This window comes from Salvia hispanica, chromosome 2 (assembly GCF_029641045.1).
Source record: "Salvia hispanica isolate PSC_SH4W2 chromosome 2, Shi_PSC_v1, whole genome shotgun sequence".
Taxonomy (NCBI): Eukaryota; Viridiplantae; Streptophyta; class Magnoliopsida; order Lamiales; family Lamiaceae; genus Salvia; species Salvia hispanica.
This window is the reverse complement of record NC_142693.1, coordinates 23,244,580-23,262,173: the sequence shown is the minus strand read 5'-3', so window position 1 is coordinate 23,262,173 and position 17,594 is coordinate 23,244,580. Positions and strand designations below refer to the sequence as shown.

The window sequence follows — 17,594 nt, the reverse complement described above, 5'->3', positions numbered from 1 at the left end:
CAAATTGTGAGGTAAGGAGTATTATGATGTTGTTAATTTTATATTCTGTTTCTTCTTTTTGTAAAATTTTGATAGAATAGATGCAAGCCAAAAAAGCTATAACAATGGTTAGTTGCAAGCTAATATTTGTGATTGTCGTATAGAATACTGTTTATGTTAGTGTTAGTGAGTGTTGATATTGTTTTATGGAGTTATGGATATAAATATTGTACTTCGATCATTATTGCTTAGGTTGACCATAGAGGATGGAACGCTTCTTTAAAAAAAAGCGCCGGGATGAATTTTCTTCTCCAAGTGAACCCATTGTTGAAGCAATGGAAAATCAGCCCCGAAGAGAAGTCGAGTTGAACTTGAATGATATTGTTAGTGATCCGGGAAAACGCAAGCCAATCGAAGAGTTCGATGTTTCAATTCGTGATAGAATACGAAGAGAGTACTTGAATAAGGGCCCTTGTCAACCAATTGGACATAAGTATGACAAAAATAAATATGGTATTCAAGAAAGAAGTTTTCAAGATATTTGGTACAAAAGGTATACATGACTAGAGTATAGTGTATCAAAGGATGCAACTTTTTGCTTTTGGTGCTATCTTTTCAAGAAATCAGATAAAGGAGGTCGACAATCAGACGATGCTTTTACAAAGACAGGTTGTAGCAACTGGAAAAATGGATTAGAAAGATTCAATTATCATGTTGGAGGCGTGAATAGATGTCATAATTGTTGAGGTTTGATCGAAGATTGACAAGAACGAAACAAGAAACTAGAAACAACACACGCAATTTACGTGATTCGGCAATGTGCCTACGTCCACGGAAGGGATGAGATGTTTATTGCTTTCACTCTTTTGGTGTTTTACACAGACATGGAAACAAGAAGATGAAATCTATCTCGAGCTACTGCACTCTACAATGGTGAACTCACATCTCTCTCTTTTCTTCCTTCTCTACTCTCACTCTCTGTTTTTCGTAGTTAGTTACAATGAGGCAACTGCCCTTATATATCGGACTTGTATATTGACTTAGTTAGTTACAAACTAACTCTTCCTTTCTCAAGTCTTGATCCCATACAACTCACTATCATGCACCCTCGACCAATGAACCAATGAACAAGCCAAATGCTCACTCCACGCTCATGCATGTCGCAGCCGCATCCTACAATCTCCACCTCGGCAGTGACATCAATAAACATCGGCTCTCAACCCTTCACACCTGCTCCACCTTAAACTGACAATACACCCACCAATATAAACTGTTAGCCAACGATTTGGTCATGTAGAGCTCCTCCAATTTCAGCAGACTCCTCCCTTGCAACTTCTCTGAGAACCTTATCATCCGAATTCAAGATGATTGCACTGCGAGCCTTCTTCAATATTTCTTTCTGCTTATTGCTCGCCTCCTCTCCCTTTGTTGCAGTCGATTCCAGAGCCTCATCGAGCCCTTGATGAATGAGCAGCGCCTTCATTTTGATCCGCCATAAACCAAAATCATTCCTCCCGTTGAATTTCTCCGTTTCAAACCGTGCCATCGCCATCGATCTATTTGCTTCGATTCCTGCGAGACAGCGCCACTGTTGAGTTTTGATCGAAGATTGACAAGAACAAAACTAGAAACAACACACGCAATTTACGTGGTCCGGCAATGTGCCTACGTCCACGGAAAGGATGAGATGTTTATTACTTTCACTCTTTTGGTGGTTTACACAGAGATGGAAACAAGAAGATGAAATCTATCTCGAGCTACTGCACTCTACAATGGTAAACTCACATCTCTCTCTTTTCTTCCTTCTCTACTCTCACTCTCTATTTTTCGTAGTTAGATACAATGAGGCAACTGCCCTTATATATCACACTTGTAGATTGCCTAAGTTAGTTACAAACTAACTCTTCCTTTCTCAAGTCTTGATCCCATGCAACTTACTATCATGCACCCTCGACCAATGAACCAATGAACGAGCCAAATGCTCACTCCACGCTCATGCATGTCGCGGCCGCATCCTACAATAATAATGCTAGAATTCAGTTCGAAGCTTTTCAAGATCAAAGGAACAGTGTGGCAAGTATATTACGGTCAAATACCCGTGAGATGGAAGTTGCATATCGCATTCGGTTGACAGTCTCATTGAATCTGACTTGGTTTCTCTTAAGCAAGGATTATCTTTTCGTGGACATGATGAGTCAAGCAGTTCTTCAAGTAGAGGTAATTTTATTGAGTTGCTCTATGGTTTAATGAACTTAAGGATGTTGTATCCAAAACTTTGTTTGCAAATGCTCCTACTAACAATCAAATGAATTCACCACAAATTCAAAAGGAATTAGCAAATGCTTGTGCTTCTGTGGTCACACTTGTCATAGTTAATGATATTGGAGATAAAGTTTTCACACTTTAGGTTGATGAGGCTCGAGACGTTTCAATGAAGGAACATACACTTCCTCTCATACTTTGAAATGTGCTATTGATGATTTATTGGTGAAGCAAACTTTATCTCTATCTAAAGTGAGAGGGCAAGGATACGATGGAGCTTCTAATATGAGGGGTGAGTTTAATGGATTGAAATCCTTAATATTGCAAGAAAATCCATATGCCATGTATATTAATTGTTTCTCTCATCAACTCCAATTAATTGTTGTTGCGGTTGCCAAGGGTATTAGAGTTGTGAAGGATGTTTTTAGCTAAGTCTCCATGATTGTGAATATGGTCGGGGCATCTTGTAAGAGAAAAGACCAACTTAGGCAGTTGCAACATGAAAGATTAGTTGAACAACTTAATGATGGAGAAGTCATAATTGGAAGAGGTAAAAATCAAGAAACTAGTTTGGTAAGGCCTGGAGACACTCGTTCACATTACTTTACATTGCTTCGTCTATGCTCTATGTGGTCTTCGGTTGAGAAAGTGTTGGAAGTTTTACGTGACGATGCTACTCTTCGTGATAACAAAAGTACCACTGAAGGATTGATTGAAAGGATGGATAATTATGAGTTTGTTTTCACTTTGCATTTGATGAAACATTTATTGGGAACAACCAATGAATTGTCCATTGCCTTGCCAAAAAAAAAATCAAAATATTATCCAAGCCATATCTTTGATCCAAAGTGTGAAACATCAGTTGCAAAGTTTTAGAGAGGATGGATGGGAAGACATACATGATCAAGCAACAAAGCTTTGTGAATTGCATAATATTTCACAAGTTGATAGGGATGAAATCATACCACACCGTGGTTATAAGAAGTATGGAGCAGAGTTGATCACGAATATGCATCATTATCGTGCAGAGATTTTTAATCAGGTACTGTAATATTCTCATTCGTGTCTTCTATACATATATTTTTTGTATCATAATTTATGTTAATGTGGTTGCAATGTCAAGGGTGTTGATTTAACTATACAAGAGATGGATAATCGATTTTCTAAAGCTAGCACTGAGTTGCTAGGATGCATATCATGTCTTGATCCAAGAAATTATTTCTCTCAATTCAATGATGATCAAGTAATCCGTCTTGCTACTTTATATCACGAGTACTTCTCTGCAAATGAGTGTTCACGTCTTCCACTTCAACTTAGTAATTTTATTGCTAATGTACAATGTGATCCTCAGTTTGCTGCCTTATGCAACTTAGGAGACGTTGCTACGAAAATGGTCAAAAGTGGTAAGCATTTGGTTTTTCTGTTGGTTTATCGGATTATTGAGTTGGCATTGGTTTTACCTGTTGCTACTGCTTCTGTTGAGAGAGCATTTTCTGCAATGAAGACTATCAAGACTGACTTGCGAAATCGGATGGGAGATGAGTGAATGAATGATAGTTTAATTGTGTACATTGAGAACGACCTGTTTTCAACGATTGATAACGAAAAAATCTTGCAACGTTTTCAATCGATGAGAACACGTAGAACTCAGTTGCCACCGCTTTAGATGTAAAACCACAGCTATGACATGTTCTTTTTATTAGATATATTTTGGACTACTTCGTATTAAATATATATGCATTTTACAGTTTTTTCGGTTTTTATATTGTATGATTTTTTTATATATATTATGTTTAACCGTGAAAAAATATATAGTGAAGTCCAGCCCTTACTATCAATTTTTTCTGCGTCCGCCCCTGCATAGACCTCTTAGTTGAAAGACTATATAAGTTAAACCATTACATAACATGAATGGAAACAAATACTCTAGAAGATATGTTATTTTCGGCTCGACTCTATAGGATATTTGAGCTCCCCGGACGGTTAGGAGGGGGTTGCCCGCCCCTCCTAATTAGTCTGCTAAAGGGATAGTGCACGTTCTGCTGAAACTGATAATGAAAGCGAAATAAATGATCAGTGAATGTACGATCTGTATGCTGCCTTCAGTTTCTCTCTCTTCCACGTATTGAACGAACTCTCTGTAAGAGTACATATGAGTACTTATGCAATGACGCCCACTGTCCCAGCAACTACTATAGCAACAATTTGGCCAACTGTTTGTGTTCCAGCAGGATTGGTCATGATTAAGGATGTTCCATAACTCACTCCAATAGATACCATCGACACCAACGTTGCATACACGATGACTCCAAAGAAAACAGTTGCATAGGTTGGCGCTCGCATGGCTGCGAGTAAGATTACTATGAGAGATGAAATTAAAGCGGTGGTGTTAGCACGAGAGAAGTGTTTGTATAGTTTGGGATGTGAAGACGCCATCACTGCTTTGCCGGCTCTGTGTGATGGCGTGTCGTCCTGCTACATGCCACCCGAGGGGTTGACGGCCGCACTGAATGCCATCGCAGCTATCAGGCCCACCACCACCATTATCATGTCTGTTATCTCGCGAGAGATTCTGGGAATTGAGTCAGATTCCATAAGTAGGAACATTTCAATTTTTGAAGGCGTAGTTGCGTGTTGGGAGTTCTCTCTCCAGATAGCCAGCGATGTTTTGCCAATGGAATTCTTCGATAGATTCTCAACTTTATAGTCCTCCAGCAAATATTCCAATGAAAATTACAAATCCTAGAAAAAGAAAATTACAAATCCTAGAAAATAAAAATACAAGTCATAAAAAAAATGAAAAAACTACTTCTCTTCATTTGTGCACGAAGGTCGTAGACGAAATCGTCCATCTGTCGTTGGTCGCTGTTAAACCAATCCATAGAAGCCGAAAATATTGGAATACAAGAGTATTGAAATGGGCAAAGTGTGGAAGAATGATGCACAAATGGAGTATATATAGGCAATAAAACGAAAAAAAATAAAAAAAATAAATTGCCGGGGACTTGCGGTCCGGCCCGGAAGACATCCAACGCTGGGCCGGGACGCATGGGGTGCGGCATGGGGCACGATTAACGCGCGGTTGGGACGGGCCCCGGGACCGGCCCAGGCCGGAAAATGCTCTCCTCCAACGCGTCGTGACGCGGGCCGGGACCCAACAGCGGTCCGGCCCGCTGCGTTAAACGATGCTCTAAGATCTGCATTCTGTGTTGGGTCCCGGCCCGCTGCGTTGACGATGCTCTAAGATCTGCATTCTGCCGTTTCTTTCTCCACACATTGAATCTCGCATCTGTTGCAGTACAGACGAGTACGAACGCAATGATGCCTATAAACCCAGCAACTACTATAGCAACAATTTGGCCAACTGTTTGTGTTCCACCAGGATTGGTCATGATTAAGGATGTTCCATAACTCACTCCAATAGATAACATTGACACCAACGTTGCATACACGTTGACTCCAAAGAAAATAGTTGCATAGGTTGGCGTTCGCATGGCTGCGAGTAAGATTACTATGTCAGATGAAATGAAAGCGGTGGTGTTAGCACGAGAGAAGTGTTTGTATAGTTTGGGATGTGAAGATGCCATCACTGCTGTGTGATGGCGTGTCGTCCTGCCACACGCCACCCGGGGGGTTTACGGCCGCACTGAATGCCATCGCGGCTATCAGGCCCACCACCACCATTGTTATGTCGGTTAACTCGCGAGACATGCTGGGAATTCGGTCATATGCCTTATCTAATAACATTTCAATTTCTGAAGGCCAAGTTGTGTGTTGTGAGTTCCCACTCAAGATATCCAGCGGTGTTTTGCCCATGGAGTTCTCCATTAGATTCTCTACTTTATAGTCATCCACCAAATATTTTACAATCTGAGATTTTGATAGAGTATTCAAGTTATAACAAATAGAGTTAATGATGCGAAATATACAATATGAATAATGAAAATCAAATACTGTCACATATTTCCATTTTTGTCCATCCCAAAAAATTTGTCTATCTTTCAATCTTTACTATTTTTGGTAGTGGACCCTACATTTCACCAACTCATTTTCACTCACATTTTATTACTATAAAACTGATACCATACTGTATAAAAATAGGACCTACATTCCACTATCCTACTGCCTACCCCACTCGGTCCTCTTGTGATGTTCGATCTCTCTATTCTTTTCACTTTCTTTAAAGGGTCAATAATTGTTGGAGAGGAAAAGTCTTACAAACTAAGTTAAGTTTCATCGTCATATTCTCTCAATCTCTTTGACGAGGAAATATGGAAAACATACTACTCCATATTGAAAAAGAACCCCTATTTCCTCATTTTGAATACAACACATGATTATATTATCGCATCTTTTCACAACTTCTATGTATTAGGCCTCATTTTCATGATAAATTGGCAAAGAGAAAGCATGCACCCTTATCCCTATGTGGATTAATCGTGGTTGCAACTCAAGCCGAATGTTTGACTAAATTAAGTATTCACAAACAAAGAGTTGGCACTTACCTCCAATTGATCGCACCTAACAGCCAAATGCAAGAGTGTCTCTCCATCATCATCCTTCACATTCACAAGATCGCGCATTTTCTCAGCCAAACACTTCAACGTCTCAAGCTGGCAATGTTTCACGCGCAAGTGCATCACAGTCTGGCCTCGATTCAGTCTCTCCATAGCAGGATACAAGTCCAGCTGAAGCAACATCTCCAAGATCTCGACCTTCCCTCTCATGGCTGCAATATGAACCGGGTTCATGCCTTGATCATCTTGCCACCAGCGCATCTCAGGGGCTACAGATAACAATATTCTGGCAATCTCAACGTGCCCACTTTCAGCTGCAAAATGTAAGAGACTTTTTGAACGTGGAAATGAAACATGATCAACAAGAAATGGATCTTGTTGCACAAGTATTTGGAAAGTTGCTACATCATTCGTTGTTGCAGCATCATATAGTTTCTTTTTAGCTTCTTCTGAAACCATTGTTTCAGCCAACTATATTTTCGCCCAAGCTTGTGATTATATTTGCAAACTCATGATGTATATATATTATTTTTATTTGTATATTCACACACACAGAGTAGGTGAGAGAGCCTGGTTATGTTCAAAAAGACCTGCAATTAAGGCTGACCTAGAAAAGAAGATGCGTGGATCCATATGTCGGCAAATAATTCATTTATTCACATTAGAAATGAAAGAAATAAAATCTATATGTTCAAATTAAAACTGATCCATTCACAATTCACATGTTCGATTCCCCCCTTTCTCTCTTATTTTAATGTATTTGGAAATTTGAGATAATCGTTATGAACTTCGAAAATTAAAAGATGACCATCAACTTAATTTGTAGGATGCTTTGTTCCACAATTGATACAAATAGTTCTCATTTGTACTAGGTGTAACAAGCAAAAGTAAAATCCATTTATGTCTCTCCATGTTAAAATTTATTGAAATTAGGTTGTTCACTACCATTTTGCATATTTCGCACCATGTAATTCACTTCCATGGTATTATATCATAGGTATATATATATAGAGAAGTGATCAATGTTTAACTAATATTAAGTGTATAACTAGAGAATTAATTTAAGCCACACATCTTAACATCCAAATTAATTATATGGTTTAAACAAACTTTCAAATTTTTATGAGAAAATACTTGTCTAAGGGCATTTTGGGAATTCAATATTTCAACATGAATTAATGAATGTTATAATCATCCATCGTGAATTTCTCGTCAACCAGTCTTCCCAAATCATTCTCCAATCTTAACCAAATTTAGCTTAGGATTTCTTCCAAAAATATGAAATTCCCGATCTGAATCAAATTCAAGCGCAATTTCTCAGATCTGAACCAAATTCAGCTTCGTTCTGATTGAATTCAAGCGCGATTTTCTCAAATCTGATTTGATCGATCAACGCGAATTAGTTTGGATCGATCAGCGTGATTTGATTCTAATTGAATTCATCACAACTGATCAAATTCGCTCAGGATTGACCAACGCAATTTGATTCATACTTCCCGTTCATTCCTTCATCGCGACGTCTGGACTCCTTCAAATGGATTCAATTCCGATACATTCATCGGAAGATTATTTCGATTCTGATTCCTCTTCATCGGGAGAGGAAGGATAAACTGAATCTAAAGGTAATTATCAATTAAGTGTTGTTGCTCAGCATGATTAGATCATGTATGATGTGAAAAAACGTTAGAGTGAACTATATGTGACGAACAATGAAGTAAATATGCTCAATATGAGTTGTAGTGTAGTAAATATGCTTTATATTGAAGTAAATATTGTTTGTATTGAAGTATATTATGCATTTAGTGAATTATTTTCATTTTAGTGAAATATATTATGCATTACAGTGAAGTATAACATAATTAAAGCGAAGTATTCCAATGTTAGCGTAAAGTGTTTGTGATTCATGGTTAGAGTGAAGTATTCCGGTGTTAGAGTGAAGTATTTGTCATCTATGCTTGTAGTGCTCTGTTTTTCCATTTCAGTGAAGTAAAACATGGTTAGAGTGAAGTGTCTGTCATCTATGCTTAAAGTACTCTGTTTTATCATTTCAGTGAAGTAAACTATGGTTAGAGTGAAGTAGTCCATGGTTAGAGTGAAGTGTTTGTCATCTATGTTTGTAGTGCTCTGTTTTTTCTATTTCAGTGAAGTAAAACATGGTTAGAGTGAAGTAAAACATGGTTAGAGTGAAGTATTCCGGTGTTAGAGTGAAGTATTTGTCATCTATGCTTGTAGTGCTCTGTTTTTCCATTTCAGTGAAGTAAAACATGGTTAGAGTGAAGTGTCTGTCATCTATGCTTAAAGTGCTCTGTTTTATCATTTCAGTGAAGTAAACTATGGTTAGAGTGAAGTAGTCCATGGTTAGAGTGAAGTGTCTGTCATCTATGCTTGTAGTGCTCTGTTTTTTCTATTTCAGTGAAGTAAAACATGGTTAGAGTGAAGTATTCCAGTGTTAGAGTGAAGTGTCTGTCATCTATGTTTAAAGTGCTCTGTTTTATCATTTCAGTGAAGTAAAATATGGTTAGAGTGAAGTGTCTGTCATCTATGCTTGTAGTGCTCTGTTTTTCTATTTTAGTGAAGTAAAACATGGTTAGAGTGAAGTATATTTTTGCTCACAGTGAAGTATATATTTTTTACAGTGGTTTATGTACCAAAATGCCCCTATGATTTGAAACCAAAAATTGGACAAAGTTTCATGACCCTTGATCGTGCATTGTACTTCTACAATAATTATGCTCGATATGTTGGGTTTGACACTCGTAAAAAGGGATCGAAATAGGAAAAAGATGTCATTACTTGGATTTATGTGGTGTGCAGCCGAGAAGGTACAAAGCAAAGAAAGAATGAACAACATTAGGTGAAACGCAAGCGTTCTTCTATTAAGTGCTTTTGTAATGCTAAAGTGTCTTGGAAGTTTTTTATGGGTGTTGGTTATGTTATACAAAGTTTTGTTGAAGAACATAATCACGAGATGGTTGAGGAACGCCATAAGCGTTTTATGAAGTTGAACCGCAATTTGGATTTAGTCCATCAGAAATTCATACTTGATTGCGCTAATGCAAATATCGGTCCAACTTTAAGTTTTAGCTTACTCAAGGAAGTACTTGGTGGATTAGATTATGTAGGGTGTACTGTTTTAGAAGTACGCAACTACAGACGCGACCTTAGAGCATACGTGGACGGAGCTGATGCACAAATGCTATTAAATGAGATGCGTAGAAAAAAGGAACTTTGTGGAGCATTTACATATGAATTTGAGGTCAACTCAAATGGTAGACTGACACGTTTGTTTTGGTGTGATCCAACTGCCAAGAGAAATTATCATTTGTATGGTGATATTGTTTCTTTTGGTACGACATACTCAACAAATAGGTACGTGCACACTAATTACATTCACATGCCTTATAGTTTACTGTCTTTCACTTCAGTGAAGTATATTGAGGATATAGTGAAATATATTGTTCATATAGTGAACTAGTATATGATTACAACGATGTTTATTTCCGCATGCTTATAGTGTATTGTTTTTCATTGATTGTGATGTCCTCATCGCTACCATGCTACCATAATTGATTGTGATCTCCTCATCGCTACCATTCTTTGAATTGTCAATCACCACTATGCTTTTAGTGCTAAATCTTAAGCATATGGTGTAGTAATGTTCCGCAGCACAAATTGGAAAGAACACCTACAAAGATGATAACAATTTCAGACTAAAAACAACCAGTGAATATAACAAAGAATCTTTTGTATTCAATATTTACCAAATCTACGTCGACCCACTTGAAATACGGAATTTGTTTAATCTCTTCTTCTAGATTGCTACAGAATCTATCAATTATGGTGTTGATGTCCACCCCATCAGGTCGTTGTACAATTGTATACAGCTGAAAGATGAGACAAGTCAAATCTGGATAGAAATAATTCACTATAGTGAACATATAGTGAAGTAAACATGCTTTATAATGTACATATACCATGCAGTTCATTTTTCAAAATTTATACTATTCTTACACATTGGTATGTAGTAAAAAACAGGCGCCTCGATGAAGATAGAGCCCTGTATTATTCCATGTTATTCAAATAAGAAGCCCACGCGTTGATCACACCCACTTCTACTAGCTCATGCGGCAACAGTGAATAAAATTCTCTTTTTGTTACGATTACAACATCATCATCAAACAATATGTTGTCCCTGTTCAAACATGTATGTGTGTTAAGATTTCTTTTGTATATTTTTTCTTCTAAATAAGAACTATAATATAAATCTTACTCATTTAATTTATGTGTTGTCATAATCCAAAAAAATATATGTAACTCTTGCAAGGTAAACTTTGTTTTTGCCTGAACCATTCTTTCATGGAATGGAGATCGCAGTGCAGCGGATATTCTCTTCTCAGCTTTTGAACGTACTGCCATTTGTTCAATCCTAGCACTTGCCTGTCAGGGCAAGAATGAGATGAAAACTTCACTATATTGTTTATATACTTCACTTTATAAGACATATAGTTCACTGGATGTGTATTTTTACATTACTGAAATGGAAAAATAGAGCAAGTTTTACTTCACTCTAACCATGTTTTACTGAAATGGAAAAAAAAAAGCACTACAAGCATGGATAAACAGACACTTCACTCTAACACTAGAATAATTCACTCTAAGCTTCTTTTACCTCACTTAAATGGAAAAACAAAGCACTTTAAGCATGGACGACAGACACTTCACTCTAACACTAGAATACTTCACTCTAACCATGTTTTACTTCACTGCAATCGAAAAACAAAGCACTACAAGCATAGATGACAAACACTTCACTACAACACTGGAATACTTCACTCTAGTCATGTTTTACTTCACTCTAACCATGTTTTACTTCACTGCAATCGAAAAACAAAGCACTACAAGCATAGATGACAAACACTTCACTCTAACACTGGAATACTTCACTCTAGTCATGTTTTACTTCACTGAAATGATAAAACAGAGCGCTACAAGCATAGATGACAGATACTTCACTGTAACACTGGAATACTTCACTCTAACCATGTTTTACTTCACTCTAACCATGTTTTACTTCACTGAAATGATAAAGCAGAGCACTTTAAGCATAGATGACAGACACTTACTCTAACACTGGAATACTTCACTCTAGTCATGTTTTACTTCACTAAAATGGAAAGAAAGAGCACAATAAGCATTTTATCAATTCTTACTATATCTGGATCGTAATCTACTAATTGGGCTGAAGGATTTTGGTCAGCTTCTTTCAATTCTAACTGAATGCAGTCATTATCATCACCTATCGCCATGAACGCTTCTATTGCAGATGCAATTTGGGCGTCCACATTGTCGTCCTATTTTCATAATAAGAAAATAATATCAAATATAAATACCAAAATACACATGTATTAGGTATCCGTATACCTTCAACTGTGTGGTTTGTGATGCTCCTTTAGTTAGATCTGCACAAAATTCATTTGTCTCTTGCATATAGTGATGTGTATTTAACCATAAATACAAAAACTTAAAAGGTAGATATAAACAAGAAGTAAAAAAGTATTATAAATTAGAATACAACATCATAGAAATGTTTTTAGTTCACCCTGAATCATATGTCAAGTTTTAAAACACAACAGACAAAAATCAAAATCAAATTGTTTACATCATTCCAACACTTCAACTTACGTCTTTCTTTTCCAAGTTAATTTCAGGCAAAATTGATGTGCCTTCAGCCACTAGTTTGCTCTTTTCATCATAGATTTCCATCATCTTTTCCATGATATCAATCCACTCTGGATTATCCTCTTGATCAACTTCCATAGCATGTGTCATATTATCAATTGGATTTGACACAGCTTGGTCGCCTTGAGCAACCTCGACACCAACCATCCTAAGGGCAGTTACAGCTACAACCTTGAAGCAATTGATGTCTTTGCCAATTGCCGGAGCATTCTTTATACGGTTCATCATTTTTTTAATAGAAGCTGCAGCCTCCCTTATTGAACTTTTTACTTCATCATTTGAAGGAGCTTCATCAGGTGAAGGAGCTTCGGTTGTTGGCAGAATATTCCCATGAGCTTCATTAGTTGAAGGAGCTTCGGTTGTTGGCAGAGTATTCCCAGGAGCTTCATCAGTTGGTGGGAGAGTATTCCCAGTGGTAGAAGGGACAGGGGCAAGTGACAATGATTGAATCATTATTGACATATAAAGCTTCAATGGAGATCGGGTCAACAATGCTTTCTATGCTTCCTCGGCCTATAACACCACCATTTTTGAATTCCAACTGACCTCTTTCCCAAAGAAGGGTGGTTGTCCAATTCCGGACTGTGTGAAATCTTCGAACCACCATCCTCGTCCTGTAGAAAACCCTATCAACATAACAAGCCTGCAAAAAGGTTCAAACATGGATGATAAGCTGGGACGACAAACACTTCACTCTAACAGTCACTCTAACCATGTTTTACTTCACTGAAATAGAAAAACAAAGCACTACAAGCGTGGATGACAGACACTTCACTCTAACACTGGAATACTTCACTCTGACCATGTTTTACTTCACTGAAATGGAAAAACAAAGCACTACAAGCATAGATGACAGACACTTCACTATAACACTGGAATACTTCACTCTAACCATATTTTACTTCACTGAAATGGAAAAACAAAGCACTACAAGCATAGATGACAGACACTTCACTCTAAAACTGGAATACTTCACTCTAACCATGTTTTACTTCACTGAAATGAAAAACAAAGCCTACAAGCATGGACGACATACACTTCACTCTAACACTGGAATACTTCACTCTAAAACTGGAATACTTCACTCTGACCATGTTTTACTTCACTGTAAGGAGTGCTTAAAATAGAAAACTCACCAATAAGAAAGTGATGGATCCAGTGAAAGGAGTGGAATTGTTCTTCTTTTTCCAGCTATCATGTACTGTGATTAGCACATTCAAAACATAGTTGCACCAGTTGTACTTTCTCACATTGGAAATGTTGTCTATATAGTCCAAAATTCGTCCATCACAAATCCCATTTGCAGATGGTGAGATCAACACAGAGTCCAACAGTACAAGAAAAACTTTTTTAAACCAGTCACTACCTTCTACATCAGTATCAAGCTGGTCTTGCAAATCAGTTGCATATATTGAATTTCTGTCCTTCTTCACAGCTTTTGCAATGTTCTGCATATCATCGTTTATGTAATACTTCTTTTCAATATTTATTCTCTGCTCCCCTCTTGGCAATCCTAAGGTCGCATGCACATCCTCCTCAGTGATGTGCAACGGCTCATCATCAATTAACTTGATTCTTGTGCAGTTGTCTTGATTAAAATTCTCCAAGAGTGAAAATGTCATTTCCGTAGGAATACTTCTGATCTTCAGATGGACAAGCTGCCCGAATCCCGTCTCTTCCAGTGCAGCAAGTTGTCTTGTGTTCATCTTCTCTATGGCGTCAACTAGATTTTTAACACCTACCTTGACAACAAGTTTTGGTCTCCTGATTTTAATATTTTCAAAATCATCCGACACCATTTTTTTCTTTCCTTTAGCCTTACTCTGCTTCTTTGCACCAGGCTCTTCATTGTCATCATTTAAACCTTTTCTCTTTGAGGCTGGAAGAAATAATACAAAAAAAATTACTTCACTGTATTGTATCACAAACAATTCACTCCAATACTGGAATACTTCACTGTAAGCATGTTTTACTTCACTGAAATGGAAAAACAAAGCACTACAAGCATAGATGACAGACACTTCACTCTAACACTGGAATACTTCACTCCAACCATGATTTACTTCACTGAAAAGGAAAAACAAAGCACTACAAGCATAAATGATAGACACTTTACTCTAACACTGGAATACTTCACTCTAACCATGTTTTACTTCACTGAAATGGAAAAACAAAGCACTACAAGCATAGATGACAGACACTTCACTCTAACACTGGAATACTTCACTCTAACCATGTTTTACTTCACTGAAATGGAAAAACAGAGCACTACAAGTATAGATGACAGTCACTTCACTCTAACACTGGAATACTTCACTCTAACTGTGTTTTACTTCACTGAAATGGAAAAACAAAGCACTACAAGCATAGATGACAGACACTTCACTCTAACACTGGAATACTTCACTCTAACCATGTTTTACTTCACTGAAATGGAAAAACAGAGCACTACAAGTATAGATGACAGTCACTTAACTCTAATTTGTGCCATATACATAATATATTTCATTAAGATACTAAATAATTAAATAACTCACCTTGAGGTCTATCATGAATATACTTCGACCTCTTTTTAGTATAATGGGTGGTATTTTGTTTGGAAGTTTTATCCTCCCGATTCTTCATCCATTTCTCTGCATCATCTGCTACATTTGTAGTAGAAGCTATAGTTTTTTGTTTGGAAGGTCTATCCTCCCGATTCTTCATCCTTTTCTCGGCAGTAGCTGCTTCATCCTCCCGATTCTTCATCATTTTCTCGACAGCAACTGCTTCATTTGCTGAATCTTTATGACCTTTCATTTGTTCTATAGAAATACATAAAATTAGAAGATTTTTCTTTTCATATGCATATAGAATCAAAAGACTGAAATTATTTCATGAAACCTTTAAGTTTGTCGAATGGTACAATCTGAGCTGCAATTTCTGCCAACCTTTTTTCCACTGAAATATCAAGCATAATACAAAAAAAATTACTTCACTGTATTGTATCACAAACACTTCACTCCAATACTAGAATACTTCACTGTAAGCATGTTTTACTTCACTAAAATTGAAAAACAAAGCACTTCAAGCATAGATGACAGACACTTCACTCTAACACTGGAACACTTCACTCTAACACTGGAATACTTCACTCCAACCATGATTTACTTCACTGAAAAGGAAAAACAAAGCACTACAAGCATAGATGATAGACACTTTACTCTAACACTGGAATACTTCACTCTAACCATGTTTTACTTCACTGAAATGGAAAAACAAAGCACTACAAGCATAGATGACAGACACTTCACTCTAACACTGGAATACTTCACTCTAACCATGTTTTACTTCACTGAAATGGAAAAACAGAGCACTACAAGTATAGATGACAGTCACTTCACTCTAACACTGGAATACTTCACTCTAACTGTGTTTTACTTCACTGAAATGGAAAAACAAAGCACTACAAGCATAGATGACAGACACTTCACTCTAACACTGGAATACTTCACTCTAACCATGTTTTACTTCACTAAAATGGAAAAACAGAGCACTACAAGTATAGATGACAGTCACTTAACTCTAATTTGTGCCATATACATAATATATTTCATTAAGATACTAAATAATTAAATAACTCACCTTGAGGTCTATCATGAATATACTTCGACCTCTTTTTAGTATAATGGGTGGTATTTTGTTTGGAAGTTTTATCCTCCCGATTCTTCATCCATTTCTCTGCATCATCTGCTACATTTGTAGTAGAAGCTATAGTTTTTTGTTTGGAAGGTCTATCCTCCCGATTCTTCATCCTTTTCTCGGCAGTAGCTGCTTCATCCTCCCGATTCTTCATCATTTTCTCGACAGCAACTGCTTCATTTGCTGAATCTTTATGACCTTTCATTTGTTCTATAGAAATACATAAAATTAGAAGATTTTTCTTTTCATATGCATATAGAATCAAAAGACTGAAATTATTTCATGAAACCTTTAAGTTTGTCGATTGGTACAATCTGAGCTGCAATTTCTGCCAACCTTTTTTCCACTGAAATATCAAGCATAATACAAAAAAAATTACTTCACTGTATTGTATCACAAACACTTCACTCCAATACTAGAATACTTCACTGTAAGCATGTTTTACTTCACTAAAATTGAAAAACAAAGCACTTCAAGCATAGATGACAGACACTTCACTCTAACACTGGAACACTTCACTCTAACACTGGAATACTTCACTCTAACCATGTTTTACTTCACTGAAATGGAATAACAAAGCACTACAAGCAAAGATGATAGACACTTCACTCTAACACTGGAATACTTCACTTTAACCATGTTTTACTTAACTGAAATGGAAAAACAAAGCACTACAAGCATAGATGACAGACACTTCACTCTAACACTGGAATACTTCACTCTAACGCTAGAATACTTCACTCTAACTGTGTTTTACTTCACTGAAATGGAAAAACAAAGCACTACAAGCATAGATGACATATACTTCACTCTAACACTGGAATACTTCACTCTAACCATGTTTTACTTCACTAGAATGATAAAACAGAGCACTTTAAGCATAGATGACAGACACTTCACTCTAACACTGAATACTTCACTCTAACCATGTTTTACTTCACTCTAACCATTTTTTACTTCACTGAAATGGAAAAACAAAGCACTACAAGCATAGATGACAGACACTTCACTCTAACACTGGAATACTTCACTTTAACCATTTTTTACTTCACTAAAATGGAAAAACAAAGCAATACAAGCATGCTCAATACAGAGCACAATAAGCATAGATCACAAATACTTCACTTTAATAATGTAATACTTCACTAAATGAAAAACAGAGCAGGTAGTTGTTACTCACGATCGGAGTCTACGGTTGTTGTTTTTCTTTTTTTCTGTCGATCAAAACCTACACAAAAAATAGAAGTAGTTAACTGTAGTAATTAACTGTAAGCTAACATCTGTTCTGTTGAATTTGGATTCCATAATAAACTACTGCATATCTCACTTATTAAAAACTCTCGGCGTTTGAATTTGCAGAATTCTCAAAACTAACTTTTATTCTAAAACTAAATCTAAATCAGAATGAGAAATCTA

The 17,594-nt window shown here is 36.9% G+C and overlaps 2 pseudogenes; one reads left to right on the top strand and one right to left on the bottom strand.

Annotated features, from left to right (window-relative positions):
- The first annotated feature begins 314 nt into the window (after positions 1-314).
- On the top strand, positions 315-3,907 carry LOC125189569 (uncharacterized; annotated as a pseudogene).
- A 1,405-nt stretch (positions 3,908-5,312) lies between these two features.
- LOC125189563 (uncharacterized) lies at positions 5,313-7,217 on the bottom strand (annotated as a pseudogene).
- Between the last annotated feature and the right edge of the window lie 10,377 nt (positions 7,218-17,594).